General features: G+C 34.4%; 1 non-coding gene across 1 annotated transcript; it reads right to left on the bottom strand.

Annotated features, from left to right (window-relative positions):
* LOC148546358 (small nucleolar RNA R71) lies at positions 1-107 on the bottom strand. Its single transcript, XR_015901351.1, has one exon. It is a non-coding gene; the product is annotated as a small nucleolar RNA R71 (small nucleolar RNA).
* Between the last annotated feature and the right edge of the window lie 17763 nt (positions 108-17870).

The following is a 17870-nucleotide window of genomic DNA, read 5'->3' as shown; positions in this document are numbered from 1 at the left end:
AAGCTTAGGTTGGAGGTTCAGACTTTTAGACAGAAGGAGGGTGAAACTCTTTATGAAGCTTGGGAGAGATACAAGTTGCTGACTAGGCAATGCCCTCCGGACATGTTCTCCAAGTGGACCCAACTAGATATTTTTTATGAAGGCTTAGGTGGGATGTCCAAGATGAGCCTAGACACTTCTGCAGGCGGTTCACTACACAAGAAGAAGACACCAGAGGAGACTATTGAGCTGATTGAATTGGTTGCAAGCAACCAATATTTATACTCATCTAATAGGAATCCTGTGAACTCTGAGACCCCTCAGAAGAGAGGTGTGTTGGAAGTAGAAGCTGTTAATGCTCTTCTTGCTCAGAACAAGCTGATGTCTCAACAAATAAATCTACTTACTCAACAGATGGGTGGCATGTAAGTCTCAGCTATCAACACACAAAATTCACCACAAGAAATCTCCTATGACATGGCAGGTAATTTTGTTCAAAATGATAATCATGATTATGCTCAACCTTCTTATGAACAGGTGAATTACATGGGGAGTGGTCCTAGAAATTCTAACAATGATCCATATTCTAAGACATACAATCAGGGATGGAGAAATCACCCAAACTTTGGGTGGAGGGACCAACCTCAGAGACCTCAAAACTTCAACAATAGTTCTCAGGGCGGTTTCCAGTAGAACAATGATTTGGAAGCAATATTGACAGGTTTTAGACAGGAAACCAGAGCATCCATCAAGAACCTGGAGATTCAAATGGGTCAATTAGCCATAAAGGTTAATGAAATTGATCAGAGGACCACTAATAGCCTTCCTGGTAACACAATTCTAAATCCAAGAGAGGAATGCAAGGCTATCACCGTAATAAGTGAACAAGTGGCAAGTACGGAAGCACAAGTTATACAGGAAACCAGAGCCTCTATTAGAAACTTAGAGGTGCTAGTGGGCCAACTGAGCAAGCAAATACTTGAGAGGTCTGCAAGTACATTTCAAGGTGATACAGTGGTGAACCCAGGAGAAGATTGCAAGGGTATTCAATTGAGAAGTGGTAGAGTAGCTGGCTTTGAGACTAAGGCCAATGAAGAGCTAGTTGAAAAAGAAGCTCCAGAGGAGAAGAAGGAAGAAGTAGAACACGCCCCTCCAAAGCGTGCGGACAACCCATTACCAGACTCTCTTGACACTTATCCTACTTTGCCAAAGGCTCCTGAGTACAAGCCTAAAATGCCATATCCTCAGAGACTTCAAAAGGAGACAAAGGACAAACAGTTTTCAAAGTTCTTGGAAGTCTTCAGAAAGCTGGAAATAAATATTCCTTTTGCTGAGGTTTTGGAACAAATGCCTCTCTATGCCAAGTTCATGAAGGAGCTGTTGTCAAAGAAGAAGCCCTTAAAGAGAGATGAGACAGTGGTCCTGACTAAAGAATGCAGTGCCATCATTCAGAATAACTTACCAAAGAAGATGCCAGATCCAGAGAGCTTTCAAATTCCATGCACCATTGGGAGCACAACCTTTGAGAAAGTGTTATGTGATCTGGGAGCAAGCATCAATTTAATGCCCTTGTCTGTGATGAAGAAGTTGCAGATCCAAGAGGCACAACCCACAAAGATAGCATTACAGATGGCAAACAAATCTATGAAGCCTGCATACGGATTAGTGGAGAATATCTTGATCAAAGTGGGTAAGTTCTTCTTTCCAGCAGATTTTGTAATTCTTGATACAGGGGAGGATGAGAATGCCTCTATAATTCTAGGAAGACCATTCCTAGCCACTGGAAGAGCTCTGATTGATGTAGAAGTGGGTGAATTAGTGCTTAGAGTGCATAATGAGCAAATGGTCTTTCATGTCTTCAAAGATGTACATTCAACAGGTGAAGAAGAGAGGTGCATGCAGGCTGAGCTTATTAATCCAAACCTTCAAGAACCCCCTGATGATGCACAGCAGAATTTGCAACTCAAACCTCCTGTGGTGACAACCGATAAAATTTCGCCTGACATCAAACCTATGTTTGGTGTTGGAACTGCATCATCCACCAAGGAGGAGGTCCCCAAAAAGAAAAAAATACCCAGAGGATGGAGAAACAAAAAGATCCCCACTGAAGGTTTCTCTCCAGGAATGAAGGTGGTGTTGACCAGCAATCCAGCATGGATTTATACAGTAATCAGAATCCTCTCTCTGGAGCATATTGAGCTACGTTATGGAGACACAGGAAAGAAGTTCAAAGTAAGAGGTGAAGAGCTGAGCCCCTATGATCCTCCTCCTTAGAGGAGCTGACCGTCAAGCTGGTGACGATAAAGAAGCGCTTGTCGGGAGGCAACCCGATAATTTCATATCCTTAGCTATTTTTCATAGTAGTAGTTTTCTTAGTTATTTTGTTTTATTTTTATTGAGTTCTTACTAATTTTCTGATCATGCAGCTATGTTCTTTCAGGAACCGAACACCTCAAGCTATATTTCTTTAAAAAAAAAAGGGAGGCACACGACGCGTAAACATCATTGACGTGAACGCGTCAATCAAGTGTGCGTGAAGATTAAATATTGACAGAGAGTTGCGCAGGAGTGGCGCTGGACGTATGCCTTTCGCACAAATGATCCCACGCGAACGCGTGTCCCACGCGTTCGCGTCGCTTGTGATTTTCGCCACCCTCGCGTCCGCGTCGCTCACGCGAACGCGTGACCTACAGAATCGACGTAAAAGGTGTTTTCGCAGAGAGTTGTGCTGGCTTGGGGCTGGAAATGTGCTACAAGCACAAAATTGCCCACGCGGACGCGTCCCCCACGCCTACGCGTCATTTGACCAAACAGCCATCCACGCGTCCGCGTCACTCACGCGAACGCGTCGTATGAAGATTTGGTTCCCAAGCCATGCGAACAGAAAGTCACGCGGGCGCGCGGCTGGCTTCGCGCGAATCGTGCAAAACCCAGGGCACGCGATCGCGTGCCTGACGCTGACGCGTCATTAAGGAAGTTCCGCGACACACGCGAACGCATGCTCCACGCGAATGCGTCGCTTGCGCCGCCCAATTTTTTTCTCTCTCTCTCCCAATCCTAATTCTCTCTTATTCTCTTATCCTTTTATTTTTTCTTTCATTTTAATATTTGTCTCTTCTATTTTCAGTTCTTCTTTGCTTGAGGACAAGCAAACCTTTAAGTTTGGTGTTGACGCTGCGCTTATAGGTTTTCTAGTACAAAAGGGAGGCGAATCATCTTCGCGAAGGTGCACAACCTGAAGAATAAAGCGACCACTAGGATAATTAAGGTGGTTGAGTTCCTTTCATTTTTTATTCCTCCCCTCTTTTTCTATGTTATGTTCCGGTTTCCTATTACTTTGTTTTGTTTATCGCATGATCCTTTATTAGTAGATTCTTAGGTTCTGGCTTAATTTTTCTGTTAAGTGCTTTAATTCTGAAAGATGTCTCATGTATTGCCCACTAAACTTGAAATCAAAAAGAAAGAAGAACATATGTAGTGCATGAAAATTTGAGTTTAATTTTTAGAGTAGTCTCATTTACTTAGATGTGGTGGTGTTTTTGTGATTCTGAATGAATGCTTGAACAGTGCATATTTTTGATAGTGAAGTTTATGAATGTTAAAATTGTTGGCTCTTGAAAGAATAATGAAAAAAAAAAAGAGAATTGTTATTGATAATCTGAAAAATCATAAAATTGATTCTTGAAGCAAGAAAAAGCAGTGAAAAACACAAAGCTTGCGAAAAAAAATACAAAGAGAGAAAAAGAAAAAGCAAGCAGAAAAAGCCAATAACCCTTTAAACTAAAAGACAAAGGGTAAAAAAAAGGATCCAAGGCTTTTGAGCATTAATGGATAGGAGGGCCCAAAGGAATAAAATCCTGGCCTAAGCGGCTAAATCAAGCTGTCCCTAACCATGTGCTTGTGGCGTGAAGGTGTCAATTGAAAAGCTTGAGACTGAGCGGTTAAAGTCATGATCCAAAGCAAAAAGAGTGTGCTTAAGAACTCTGGGCACCTCTAACTGGGGACTCTAGCAAAGCTGAGTCACAATCTGAAAAGGTTCACCCAGTTATGTGTCTGTGGTATTTATATATCCGGTGGTAATACTGGAAAACAAAATGCTTAGGGTCACGGCCAAGACTCATAAAGTATCTGTATTCAAGAATCAACATACTGAACTAGGGGAATCAATAACACTATCTGAATTCTGAGTTCCTAGGGATGCCAATCATTCTGAACTTCAAAGGATAAAGTGAGATGCCAAAACTATTCAGGATTACAGTTGTAAACCCCACTATAAGAGAAGACATCGGCTTAATCGAACTCTCATTCTCATGCGAATTCACATCCTAAGCTTATATTAGTTTTGGTTGCTTGAGGACAAGCAACAGTTTAAGTTTGGTGTTGTGATGCGTGAGCATCTTTTCTATATTTTCCTAGTGAATTTGCACCTAAATTGTTGAATTTAATTAAGAATTAATTATATTTTAGCCACTATGGATGCTATTTTGAGTTTTGTGCAATTTTATTTATTTTAGGTAGCATTCGGATGGATTTGATGAAGTTTCTGCAGAGAAAGAGAAGAAGCCAAGGAGATGACCAGCGAATACCGATGCGGACGCATGGCTCACGCGACCGTGCGGAATAGAGGAAATCGCAATGACGCGATCGCGTGCTTGACGCGAACGCGTGGACTGGAATCTGCACAAATGACGCGAACGCGTGGACGACACGGACGCGTCACATGTGCCACGTGCAGAAAATGCAAAAAAACGCTGGGGGCGATTTCTGGGCTGTTTTAACTCAATTTTCAGCCCAGAAAACACAGATTAGAAGCTGCAGAATGGACAGAACAAGTGGTCTCCACCCATCAACTGAAGATCTATTAATTAATTCAAATTTAAATTCAAATATTAAATTAGGAAAAGATATTATTTTAAGTTTAATTTTAAATATTAGTTTTTAAATTTATTAGGATTAGTTATAAAAAGGGATCTGATGCCATCAGATTGGTATGCGGTACATTTTTACCTGAATCCTTATTTTCTCTTTTCCATGAGCAACTAAACCTCCACTGTTAAGGTTAGGAGCTCTGTCTATTTCTATGGATTAATTTTATTGCTTTTACTATTTTAATTTATGTATGGATTTATAATTTAAGAATTATTTTCGCTATTTATTTTATGAATTTGGGTGGAACGGAAGTATGACCCTCTTTCTATTTGAGTTCTTGTAAAACTTGGAAAAGCTCTTTACCTGAACAACAGCTTGAAAACTATTTCTCCTAAATTTTAATTATCTGAATTTATTAGGATACGTGACATATAATCCTTTTACCTCTTGGATAATTAGAGTTTTGTGGCATATAAACTAGAAATTGATTATCACCCTCTAATTGGAATTAATTGACCAAGGAATTGGCAGTTAATGAATTTTAGAGGAGACTAGAAAGGTCTAAGGAATTAGGGTCTAGTCACATACAGTTTGCCATAAATTAAATCTTGCATAATTAAATTAGTTAGTAAGAAAAGTTAATCCGGAAAAATAGATAACTCTGAAACCTTAACTATCTTCTCCATATTTTTTCCAAAGTATTTACTTGCCTTTCTTCAATATTTTTGATATTGTTTAATGTCTTTTATATTGCATCCCAACACTATTTTCTGTCTGTCTAACTAATCCTATCAAACGCTATTGTTGCTTAATCCATCAATCCTCGTGGGATCGACCCTTACTCACGTAAGGTATTACTTACTACAACTCGGTGCACTTGCCGGTTAGTAAGTGTGGTTGTAAATACCGCACCAGCAACCAAACCAGGATACATGCTGGTGTCATTTATCTTCTTCTTTATGTTCTGTTTTCTAATATTTATGAGACAAAACAAAATTGTCTCATAAAGTTTCTGCTGTGCAGTTCAAACAGAATCTAAGTGAAAGCTTATAAGTAAAGGCTTATTTCATTAATGTAAAAGAAGGTCATAGATTCAACCCCCTTCTCTAAGCCTTCTACAACCTTCAAATCGTCCCTTTTCCATTGATCTCTACCTTTGATTCTTCACCAAAACCCACGTGTCCTTTTACGTTGGTGTCGAGTGCTACAAACTTACACCTATCACCTGTCATATGGTTGCTAGCTCCATTGTCAAGATACCACGTACTATCTTCAGAATTTTGATCTTCCTTTAGCGTAAGGAATAATGTTGATTCTTCAACATCTTCACTGTCTCTTCTTCTTTGGATGTCTGACACTCCCAAGAATAATGTCCATTCTTTTCACATGAATAATATTCAATTTGTTTTTTATCAACCGTTCTTCCTCTTTCACGACCTCGAGAAAAATTTTGATTTCTTCTTTCTTGAGAATAATTTTTCTCATTTCTTCCTCTTCCATAACCATGTTCTTGTCCTCGTCCTTAGCCTCGACCTCGTCCTTGTCTTCCACTTTCGTTGGCTTCTCCTCTAGCATTCCACGAAAGTTTTGTCTGCAAGACATGCTCCACACGTTCTTGCTCGCCTTTATCCATTCTTTCTTCATGGGTCCGTAAAGAACCATTCAACTAATCAATAGACATCGTATCCAAATCTTTGGACTCCTCAATGGCTACCATCACATGGTAAAATTTTGAGTTGAGAGAACGAAAGATTTTCTCAACAACACGAACATCTTCTAATTTTTCTCCAAGCCTTTTCATTTGGTGCACTACCGCCAAAACTTTGGTGAAATAATCCGAAATGGATTTAGTCTCCTTCATCATTAGAGACTCAAACTCAGCCCTTAGAGTTTGAAGACGAACCTTCTTCACCTTTTCAACACCTATGACGGAATTTTGAAGAGTATCCCATGCTTTTTTTGCATTGGTTGTATTAGCAACCTTCTCAAATATATCATCATCTAAGCCTTGATGAATGATAGTAAATGCACATTGATCTTTCTTTCTTTTATTTTTCAATTTGTCCTTCTAAGCTTCTACTAGCTTCTCTATATTTTCTAGTTCTACATAGCCTTTCTCAACCATCTCCCACACTTCTTGAGCACCAAGAATTGAGTTCATTCAGGATGCCCAATTGTCATAGTTGAACCTAGATAATTGTGGGTATTGAAAAGATAAAGTGGTTCTTTTTTATGAAGACATTTTATAAGTGGCTCTAATACCACTTTGTTACAAAATAAAAGAACAAGACACACACGCTCACGAAAAATATATAAAATGAACAGGAATGTATTTGTTGTGTGTATATTATGAAATGATTACATACATATTTATACTTCTCTTTGACATCTAAATTTTAATACATCTTAAATAAACAAATGCTTTAAAATAAAACTAAATATAGACAACCCATTTAAATAGTGGTTTCTATTAATTCTTAAATTCTAACCATCAAGTTTATTTTTAACATGATATCATTATCTTCTTCCAGCATTGTCTTTCTCAAGTACTTTCTTCCCTTTGATAGTGTCAGATGGAACATGCCCTTGTGGCATTTGTTCAGGAGCTGCTGGGCGGTCTCCAAGGTCCAGTACTGCAACTTGAAGAATGGCCATCTCACTCTTTATATTATTGTACAATCTCTCAAGGTCAGCTATTTTAATGTGCAAATTTTGCAAAACAGTATATGAAAATCAAAGAATATTTAGTTGTAATCATGCATAACAGAATACACTTGGATTGAAACACATTTTACCATCATAGAGGTAACTATGCCATCAACAACAATGTTGATGTGGAGGGTTTCAACCTAACAAGATTGGTTATCATTGATGTTCTTATCGACACACTTTGAGGTATTATTTTCAATTTCCATTCTTAAGAGGGTAATAGTCAATTATCAATAATATTAACGGAAATGAAAATATTTTTTATGGTTAAGAGGTTCTTATGTATGCAGAGTTATGCGGCAGTTACACAAAGCACATGATGTAGTCAAAGCACGGAATACATGATAGTTACAATAAGTCTGTTATCTTTTATTTCAAATTATGCTCAACGTTATCGTAAGTGGTAATAGAATGAAAAATTAAAATAAAATTATATTTAAACAATTATTCGTATTACTTTTTTATTAATTTATTTAAAAATAATTAAAATTTGAAGCTAATTAATATAAAATATTACAGATATAAATCTAAGAATTCTTATTTGTTTAAGAATGAGTCTAATAAATAATTATTCTATTTAATATATAATTAAGAGTACTTTTTTGTATGGAAAAGAAATATACATGCAGCATTGCATTTTATTCACTTATTATAATTTACTAAGATAAAATTATGTAATTAAATTTTTTAAACATTAGTTATTTATTTTACATACAATATAGAAATAAATAAATATAATATTTATTTAGTAGACCCAGTTATGTAAAAAAAAATTTGCCATATTATTTGATGAACCAAAGAAAAAAAATATTATTTTAAGAAAAACTAATAATATATTTTTAATAATACTATTAATACAAAATAATAAATTTTAAATGTTCTTTTAAATAATATAATTATTTCAAATAATATATTTTAAATATAATAAAGTAACATATTTCAATAAAAAATTTGTTATTAAAAAAATTATATCAATATTTTTTTATATGACTTTTTATTTTTTTTTCTTTTGTAAGAACAATTATAATATCATCAAGATATGATAAAAGTAAACATAAATATTTGGCTTTATTTTTTATTAGGTTCGAATTTGGTCAGTAATAAAATATGACATATATATATATATATAAATTGAGATCATACAATATAGATTATTTAATATAACCTACTTTATCATATATATGAGTATATGAATGATAAATACATAAAAAAATATTTAAAATATAGATCTTGTAAAAAAACGGTTTTTACGAACAAATGTATTATGTGAAAAAAAATCAATACTAATTCTTTTATTTTTGTTATTAGCATTTTTTAAACATATTAATTAGATATGTAACACACTTAATTGGCTTTATTTTTTTACTAATAGTTCAACAGACACTATACCATGTGTCTGTGTCTGTTTAATCACTTTTCTATAGAGTTTAAAAATTTTTTATATTTTTATTTTTAAAATTATAAATTTAATATTAATAATTAAAAATAAATTATAAAAAATAAAATATCTTAAATTATTTAACATGTAAAATATATAAAATAAATAAATTAAATTAAAAAAATAAGATTTAAAAAATAGATTGTTATTATGTGAACAAAATCAATATAAAAATTGATTAATATTATTTAAAGATTATTTATTTATAAATATTATTAAAAGTTATTTATTTTGTCAATCCTATTTAATAACTTAATTAGAAACAAATTTAAAAATTTATATGCAAAATCCATCCATATGAAAACACTATTTATATACGAAATACTTCTAAAATTTATATAGAAATATTATTATTATTAATTAATTGTTTATTTAAATTATTTTTCTATTAACGAACTAAAAAAAAGCGTATTGATTCACTAGCAAAACGTTAGTGTCAAAATAGTGTTTATGTAATTTGTTTATCTGTGTTTCGAAAATAAACACTGAAATAAACCACCATTTCAATTCTTTTTATTTTTTAAGCCATTTTAATATATGTACTAACATTAAAACTAAATTATCAAACATATTATTAGAAATATTTAAAGTATTAATAGAAAAATGTAGTTAAATTAAATACATGAATAATTAAACATATGTTAAGTTGCAAGTATACTTCATAGCTGAATTATTATTATTATTATTATTATTATTATTATTATTATTATTATTATTATTATTATTATTATCAACAATAGTAAACATTGTATATATATACGATGAATTATAAGATAAAGAAGTAAGTTTGTATAAATATACAGATATTCTCTTTTAGCTATTACTGTAATGTAAGGTTCTGAAAACCAGTTTAAATCAGCCGATCGAACTATAAACAGGTGAAAATAACGAATCAGTTAGATACTATAACCGAAAGATTCAGAAACCGTAGTCAGTCAGTTAAAGCAAACTGGGACCCGGCCGGTTTTTCGCCAAAAGTCCAAAACCCGACCATTTGGTTTAGAGGAGAGGAACCCTAACCAAACTACTCAAGTCCAAAATGCTCAGCAGCACCCTCGTGCCTCGTCTATATCCCAGTCTCATTCTCCATCTCCTTCCTCTCATCGATCTCCTTCCTCACTCCCTCACTTCGGTCCAGCCACTGCCCTGCTGTGATCACCACCGTAACTTTTGGAAGCTGCCTCCATCGCGCAGCCATCGTCGCTACTGCAACTGGTTTCGCCTCCTCCCTCCCTCGTATAGAACTGTCCCGCTGGCGCCAGCTCTGTTCCACCACGCTCCTCCCCTTCAGCTGCGTCAGCCCCTCCAATTGTGTCTTGTCTTTCTGTGTGCTCACTGCTTAATCTGCTCACTTTTAGGTAATTTTTTTAACTGTCATTATTGTTAGTTAATCCGTGAACTGTGATTTTTCATTACTGTGTGGTGTAGGATTGTGAATAATCTTAAATAGTTTATCATATGGCATTTTATGGTTGTTTTTTTTAATTTGACTTTGAGTTTGTATTTGAAAAGATCATAACATTGTGGTTTATGTAATATTTTTACTTTGGATAATATTTTAAAGTTTATATTAGACTATAATTATGTTTTACTGTGTGTATTTATATTTTATGTATTATTTTATTAAAATGAATTTTCGATTGAACTACGGTCAAACCGGTTGAACCAGTAAATTAGTAGTTAGAGCGGTTTGATGACCGGTTTGGTTTTAAAACTTTGCTATATGGACACATGTATCGTAGGTACAATAATTTTCGGCTTTTGTTTTTAATCAAGAAGCAGCTCTGCAGGAGTGGTTATGGTTAATTGGCTAAATTAGAGTGAATTGTGCAAATTTTTAGGAATAGTTTTCATTATGATTTTATGCCTTTATGTGGTGAAAATAGACATTATTGAATTTGTTTGAGATGAAATTGGGTTGGAATTCTTCTTTTTCTTTTCTTAAGTAAAAACATTTACATGAATAAAACATAGTTTATCAAAAGCCATAAAAAAATTTTAATTTAAAATATAAATTCATTTTTTAAACCTAAAATATATAAATTTGTCTCTTAATCAATTTTAAAAAATTAGATAATCAAAATATAGTATATAATATCTTGTAAAAAATATAAATAAATTAGTTTATCTAATAAAAGCAAGTTATGTCACCAAGAAGTAGAAAAATAAAAATAAATTAATAAAAATATTTTCAAGAATCTAAGTGCCAATCAACAAAAATAATTTTAAATGACAAAAATAATAAAAATATCACCAATAATTTTAAAGTCATGATAAAAATAATCAAACATGAATAAATCCGCCTCCATTAAAAACATAATTATGATGAAAATAAAAACACATGTGTAATCTGTGAAGATAGCATATTATTTGAATTTTTAGGTATATATTAATTTTTTAAAAGGATTAAAGACTTTTTTCAACATTCTTAAAAGTTAGTATTCTAGGATTAATATTAAACGGACTAAAATGCTCTTTTATGTATAAGTTTTTTTAACTATATTACAAATTAAAATTTGAATTTAATTAAAACTAAAATACCCACCAAATTCATTTAAAAAATAATTATTTTTTAGCATTAATTTTAAAAACACTAAAATACGCTTTTAGAATAAAATTTGTTTAATTGTAGAGTAATTACCCAATTCGGTCCCCAAGGATTTTAAAAGCGGCCATTTTAGTCCCCAAGAAAAATTAATACACAGATTAATCCCCATCGTTTTCTTCCATTAGTCATATCAATCCTCAGTCTATTTTCCAACGTGACTCATCAACAAAAATTGCTGACTTGGCACATTAACTCGCACACGTGGCCGTTAAGTGTCCACGTGTGCAAAGAGGACAAAACGGTCCCTGGGCTTGTTAATTAAAAGTTTAAAACACAGTCCCTGGGCTTGTTACGCACTTACGCCCAATTCTCACCTCTTCTTTCCCTCCATTACTCCATATGTCTTTATCCTCTCAAAAAGACATGAAACCCCATAATTCACTCTTCAATTTACATAGAAACCCTATACCCCTGTAACTTTATCTCTCACATCACCCCATCACCGTCAACATTAGGACTCCATTCATCATCGTCACAGCCGTCAATTACTTCCATTATCTTCGAATCTCACAAAGCATTGCGGTGGATGCCATGATAGCAACGAGATTTTCACTGAATACTCATCACATTGCAGCAGGTGAGTACATAATCTTTGTTAGGATCATTCATAGGATACAATGATACTTTACTTGATTAATCCATTAATTTTGTTGGACGATTAGGGTTTAGTAACGGTAAGAACTTGTGAATTGTAATAATGTTTAGTCTGTATGGGTTTATTTTTGTTAGAATAATACATCATGTTCAATAATGGTATATTTGAGTTTTGTAGTTTTAATTTTGTTAATGCTAGTCTATTTTAATTCTGTTGTTAGATGGAATATTTTGTGGTTCCTATTTTTCACCATGGAGGTCACTTTGTGCGAGATAATAAGGGTGTGTTGTTATATATTGATGGAAAAGTGGACAAATTTCCTGAAATGGACATCGACTTGCTGTGTTTCTTTGATTTGAAAACTCTATTCAAAGGGTTGGGGTATCATGATTACAAAGCTATGTATTGGTTTGAATCTTCTGCCTCTGAGCTTGAGTCTGGATTACATCCCATTGAAGGAGATGCTCAAATTAATGAGTTACGTATGTACAAAGAGAAGAATAAAGAGAGTCCAGAATTTGAGTTATACTTTGATCATCCAATAATGTTAGCTCCACTTGAGAATGAAGACCTTAATTTTGAGTGTGATCAATCTAATAGTAGTGAATATGGGTGTGTGGTAATAAGGAAGAAGATTGTTAATAAGTATGCAGAAAAAACAGACCATAAAGGAGATATGTGGAAGAAGAAGACAGACAAGGATATTAAAAGTAGGACCCTAACTACAAAGAAGAATCAATTGAGTAGCAAGAAGGCTAGTGTCCCAACATATATGAGGAATAAAGATGGATCTATTGTTGCTGGCCCAAGTGGTGCTGCTAGGCTTAGTGCTACTGCTAGGCCAATTGGTTCTGGGCCAATTGGTATTGGGCCAAGTAGTTCTGCAAGGCCTAGTGTTGCTAGTGGGACAAGTGAAGCTGGTAGGTCTAGTAGTACTACAACAAGATCTGCCAAGCCTGGTGTTGGAGTTCATGGCATTAATGTTAATGAAGAGGATGAAGAGGATGAAGAGTGTGAGGAGGAGATAGAAGAACCTGCATTTGACTACGAGTCAGAGACATTATTAACTCCTGAGAGTTCTGAGGATGGGCGGGAGAGATATGAATTTCCACAGTTTAATGAAGGGGCTGGATTTGGTGAAGTTTATTTTGAATTGGGGATGGAATTTCCAACCATCGAAACGTTCAAGAATGCTTTAAAGGACCATGTGATATATGAAGGGAGAAAGATAAGATACATAAAGAATGACCAAATGAGAGTTAGGTGTGACTGTGAGTATGGTGTTGTGAGGATTAAGAAACCCAGAAAATCAAAGAATCAAAAAGAAGAAAATGTGGAGGATGCAAATGGAAAGGATAAAAATGAGCAGAATGGGACTGAGGAGAATGTGAATGTGGAGAATAAGACTGCTGAAGGAGGTGATGCTTGTGAAAATATTAATGGAAATGCCCAAACTAATAAAGAAAGTGATACTGGAATACGCAATAGTGGGATTGCCAATGGTTCACCTTGCCCATGGCTTATATATTGTGCATGGAATACTCAATTGAAGAGTTACCAGATAAAGACCTATACCCCTTGATGAGCGGATAATTTATACGCTTTTTGGCATTGTTTTTAGTATGTTTTTAGTAGAATCTAGTTACTTTTAGGGATGTTTTTATTAGTTTTTATGTTAAATTCACATTTCTGGACTTTACTATGAGTTTGTGTATTTTTCTGTGATTTCAGGTATTTTCTGGCTGAAATTGAGGGACTTGAGCAAAAATCAGATTCAGAGGTCGAAGAAGGACTGCTGATGCTGTTGGATTCTGACCTCCCTGCACTCAAAGTGGATTTTATGGAGCTATATACCTCAAAATGGCGCGCTTCCAATTGCGTTGGAAAGTAGACATCCCGAGCTTTCCAGCAATGTATAATAGTCCATACTTTGGAAGAGTTTAGACGACGTAAAAGGGCGTTGAACGCCAGTTCTACGCTGCTGTCTGGAGTTAAACGCCAGAAACACGTCACAAACCAGAGTTGAACGCCAGAAATACGTTACAACCTGGCGTTCAACTCCAGAAAGAGCCTCTGCATGTGTAACATTCAGGCTCAGCCCAAGCACACACCAAGTGGGCCACGGAAGTGGATTTATGCATCAATTACTTACTTCTGTAAACCCTAGTAACTAGTATAGTATAAATAGAACTGTTTACTATTGTATTAGACATCTTTGATCAGTTGTATGCTATCTTAGATCATGTTTGAAGGGTTGGCCTCTCGGCCATGCCTGGACCTTTCACTTATGTATTTTCAACGGTAGAGTTTCTGCACTCCATAGATTAAGGTGTGGAGCTCTGCTGTTCCTCAAAAATTAATGCAAAGTACTACTGTTTTCTATTCAATTCATCTTATTTCGCTTCTAAGATATTCATTCGCACTTCAACCTGAATGTGATGAACGTGACAATCATAATCATTCCCTATGGACGCGTGCCTGACAACCACTTCCGTTCTACATTAGATTGAATGAGTATCTCTTAGATCTCTTAATCGGAATCTTCGTGGTGTAAGCTAGAATGATGGCGGCATTCAAGAGAATCCGGAAAGTCTAAACCTTGTCTGTGGTATTCTGAGTAGGATTCAATGATTGAATGACTGTGACGAGCTTCAAACTCGCGATTGCTGGGCGTAGTGACAGACGCAAAAGGATAGTAAATCCTATTCCAGCATGATCGAGAACCGACAGATGAATAGCCGTGCCGTGACAGGGTGCGTTGACCATTTTCATTGAGAGGATAGGATGTAACCATTGACAAGGGTGATGCCTCCAGACGATTAGCCGTGCCGTGACAGGGCATTTGGATCATTTTCCCGAGAGAAGACCGAAAGTAGCCATTGACAATGGTGATGCATTACATAAAGCCAGCCATGGAAAGGAGTAAAACTAATTGGATGAAGATAGCAGGAAAGCAGAGGTTCAGAGGAACGAAAGCATCTCTATTCGCTTATCTGAAATTCTCACCAACGATCTACATAAGTATTTCTATTCCTATTTTATTAATTATTTTTGAAAACCCCATTACTATTTTATATCCGCCTGACTGAGATTTACAAGGTGACCATAGCTTGCTTCAACCAACAATCTCTGTGGGATTCGACCCTTACTCACGTAAGGTATTACTTGGACGACCCAGTGCACTTGCTGGTTAGTTGTGCGAAGTTGTGAACCATGGTATTGGCATCATGTTGTTGGCGCCATTACCAGGGAAAGAAAGAGCGATGAATTTTACATAATTAAAGTGTACTCACAATTTCTGCGCACCAAGTTTTTAGCGCCGTTGCCGGGGATTGTTCTTGTTTGGACAACTAACGGTTCATCTTGTTGCTCAGATTAGGTAAATTTTCTTTTTGTTTTCTTTTCAAAAATTTATCAAAAATCTTTCAAAATTTTCTCCTTTGTTTTTGAAAAAAAAAATTTCAAAAATAAATTATTCTATGGCTTCAAAACTTTCAAGAATGAATTCTAGAGTTTCATGGTAACATGTTGAATCCTATCTGGCTGAAAAGCCATACCCAAACTCCTTTGGGATTGGTCTTCAACTAATCACCTCAATGGATGTAAATCCATTCTAAAGCTTGAATGGCTATTAAGCCATGTCTGACCCTTTGATTGGAGCTTTAGACTAAAGAGCACAAGATTCCTAGAATTCATATTAAAGATTTTGAAATCCTTATTTTTGTTTTTTAAATAATTTTCGAAAAAATACAAAAAAATTAGAAAATCATAAAAATCAAAAATATTTTTGTGTTTCTTGTTTGAGTCTTGAGTCATGTTATAAGTTTGGTGTCAATTGCATGTGCATCTTGCATTTTTCGAAAAAATCATGCATTTATAGTGTTCTTCATGATCTTCAAGTTGTTCTTGGTAAGTCTTCTTGTTTGATCTTTGCATTTGCATATTTTGTGTCTTTTCTTGTTTTTCATATGCATTCTTGGATTCTTAGTGTCTAAGCATTAAAGAATTCTAAGTTTGGTGTCTTGCATGTTTTCTTTGCATTAAAAATTTTTCAAAAATGTGTTCTTGATGTTCATCATGATCTTCATAGTGTTCTTGGTGTTCATCTTGACATTCATAGCATTCTTGCATGCATTCATTGTTTTGATCCATAACTTTCATGCATTGCATCATTTTTCTTGTTTTTCTCTCTCTTAATTAAAAATTCAAAAATCAAAAAAATATCTTTCCCTTTTTCTCTCTCAAAATTTCAAAAATTAGATTTGACTTTTTCAAAAAAATTTTAAAATCTAGTTGTTTTTATGAGTCAAATCAAATTTTCAATTTAAAAATCTTATCTTTTTCAAAAATCAAATCTTTTTCATTTTTCTTAGTTATTTTCGAAAATTATAAAAATATTTTCCAAAAATCTTTTTTTTTATTTTTATATCAAATTTTCGAAAATAACAATAACAATTAATGTTTTGATTCAAAAATTTCAAGTTTGTTACTTACTTGTTAAGAAAGATTCAAACTTTAAGTTCTAGAATCATATCTTGTGATTTCTTGTGAATCAAGTCATTAATTGTGATTTTAAAAATCAAATATTTTTTTCAAAAAAACTAATTTTTATCATATCTTTTCAAAAATATCTTCTCATCTTATCTTTTTCAAAAATTTGATTTCAAAATATCTTTTCTAACTTCCTAACTTCTTATCTTTTCAAAATTTGTTTCAACTAACTAACTAACTTTTTGTTTGTTTCTTATCTTTTTCAAAACCACCTAACTAACTCTCTCTCTCTAATTTTCGAAAATATCTTCCCTCTTTTTCAAAATTTCTTTTTAATTAACTAATTATTTCAATTTTTAAAAATCTTAATTTTCGAAAATTACTAACATTTTTCAAAACTATTTTCGAAAATTACTAACTCTTTTTCAAAAATTATTTTCGAAAATCCTCTCCCTCTCTCATCTTATTCTATTTATTTATTCATCTACTAACATCTCTTCCTCACATCACTCACCAAATTCGAACCCCCTCTTCTATCTGTGTTCGAATTTTTTCTTCTTCTTCTCTTCTTCTACTAACAATAAGGAACCTCTTTACTGTGACATAGAGGATTCCTCTTCTTTTCTTTTTCTCTTCTCTTTCTTATGAGCAGGGACAAAGAAAAAGGCATTCTTGTTGAAGCTGATCCAGAACCTGAAAGGACTCTGAAGAGAAAACTAAGAGAAGCTAAATTACAACAATCCAGAGACAACCTTATTGAAAATTTCGAACATGTAAAGGAGATGGCAGCCGAACCCAACAACAATAATGCAAGGAGGATGCTTGGTGACTTTACTGCACCTAATTCCAATTTACATGGAAGAAGCATCTCCATTCCTGCCATTAGAGCAAACAACTTTAAGCTGAAACCTCAACTAGTTTCTCTGATGCAGCAGAACTGCAAGTTTCATGGACTTCCATCTGAAGATCCTTTTCAGTTCTTAACTGAATTCTTGCAGATCTGTGATACTGTTAAGACTAATGGAGTAGATCCTGAAGTCTACAGGCTCATGCTTTTCCCTTTTGCTGTAAGAGACAGAGCTAGAGTATGGTTAGACTCTCAACCCAAAGACAGCCTGAACTCTTGGGATAAGCTGGTCACGGCTTTCTTAGCCAAGTTCTTTCCTCCTCAAAAGCTGAGC

The sequence above is a fragment of the Arachis ipaensis genome, chromosome B9 (genome assembly GCF_059453495.1).
Source record: "Arachis ipaensis isolate K30076 ecotype BB chromosome B9, ASM5945349v1, whole genome shotgun sequence".
Taxonomy (NCBI): domain Eukaryota; kingdom Viridiplantae; phylum Streptophyta; class Magnoliopsida; order Fabales; family Fabaceae; genus Arachis; species Arachis ipaensis.
Note: the sequence above shows the minus strand (reverse complement) of the source record. Positions and strands in the feature narration are given on the sequence as shown.